At 51.4% G+C, this 1,209-nt stretch overlaps 1 protein-coding gene across 2 annotated transcripts in view; it reads left to right on the plus strand.

Annotated features, from left to right (window-relative positions):
• The window catches only part of KXD1 (KxDL motif containing 1), a 34,410-nt gene that overhangs the window by 20,460 nt on the left and 12,741 nt on the right, over positions 1–1,209 (plus strand). Inside the window, exon 1 of one of the 2 annotated variants that reach the window (XM_011990446.1) lies at positions 677–781. The exons of the other annotated variant lie outside the window; for it this stretch is intronic. The gene's annotated coding sequence lies outside the window, so the exon portion shown is untranslated. Of the gene's footprint in view, positions 1–676; positions 782–1,209 lie in introns of those variants that run through there. 2 annotated transcript variants of the gene reach the window in all.

The following is a 1,209-nucleotide window of genomic DNA, read 5'->3' on the forward strand; positions in this document are numbered from 1 at the left end:
CGGCCCCCGGGCTGCGGTGGGATGGGGTGCGCCGCTGGCCACATCTGGTCATTCCTGCTGCGCACAGGCATCAGTTTCCCCGTCTGCTCAATGGATACGCAGGCGGCGCCGCGGGCTGGATCTGGATCCGGATCAGGGGCATAGAAATTGGGCCCGCCTGTGTTCTGGGTGTGTCGTGTAACCTGGAGCTGGGCGTTGCCCGGTCTGTGCCTCAGTTTCCCCGTATTGTAGGGGACGGGGCGTGAGGGGGGTATTTGAGCCCCTCCCCACTTGGGGTTTTTCAGAGCTTGGATGGCTGAGTTAAATTCTGTTAAATAACCTGGATATAGAACCGTGGTGCTTCTCTGTCTCTCCATGTGAGTTTTGGCAACTGAGCCCGCCCCTGTGAGCCTCAGTTTCACTCGGAGATGATTGTGTTTGCCTCGTAACAGTGATTGAGGATTAACTGAAGTGCTCTACAAGTGTTTGCCCGTAATATGTTCTTAGAGACCCCTGGGATGCTGTCAAAATGTTGATTCCCGGACCCTGTCCCGGGACTTCTTCACACTCCTCTTGGAGAAACAGCCTGTCCTGAGCTCCCCTCATTATCACCTTTGGTTTCAGTTGCCACAGACAGCACTGAGATCGTCATTCTACCTTATTCCCGTTTTATGGTTGAAAAAAACTGATTCAGAAGGGTGAAGTGGCTCTCCCATGGTCAAACAGCCTACCTCTCTGCGTTTCTTCAATAAATCTACATTTGGAGTTGGGATCAGAGCTTTTGCTGGGTCAATTTCACTGTGTATGTGGAGCAGACTAGCAGTAATCAGAGAAGGCTTCTTGTGAGAGGAAGTTGCTGGGGGACGGGAGGGAAGTGCCAGGAACCCCCCAGCCCTCACATCTGGGAGCCAGAGACAGAAAAGAGTCCTGTTTTGAAGCAGGAGTGTATCCTAGAAGGTCCCAATACTGTGCCTCTCTGGCACTAGCTATGGACCTCCCTCTCCAGGTGTCTTTCTTTTTTTTAATTTTATTTTATTTATTTATTTATTTATTTATTTATTTTGAGACGGAGCCTCGCTCTGTCGCCCAGGCTGGAGTGCAGTGGCGTGATCTCGGCTCACTGCAACCTCTGCCTCCTGGGTTCAAGCAATTCTCCTGCCTCAGCGTCCTGAGTAGCTGGGACTACAGGTGCCCGCCATCATGCCTGGATAATTTTTGTATTTTTAGTAG

Source organism: Mandrillus leucophaeus, unplaced genomic scaffold (genome assembly GCF_000951045.1).
Source record: "Mandrillus leucophaeus isolate KB7577 unplaced genomic scaffold, Mleu.le_1.0 Scaffold11, whole genome shotgun sequence".
NCBI lineage: Eukaryota > Metazoa > Chordata > Mammalia > Primates > Cercopithecidae > Mandrillus > Mandrillus leucophaeus.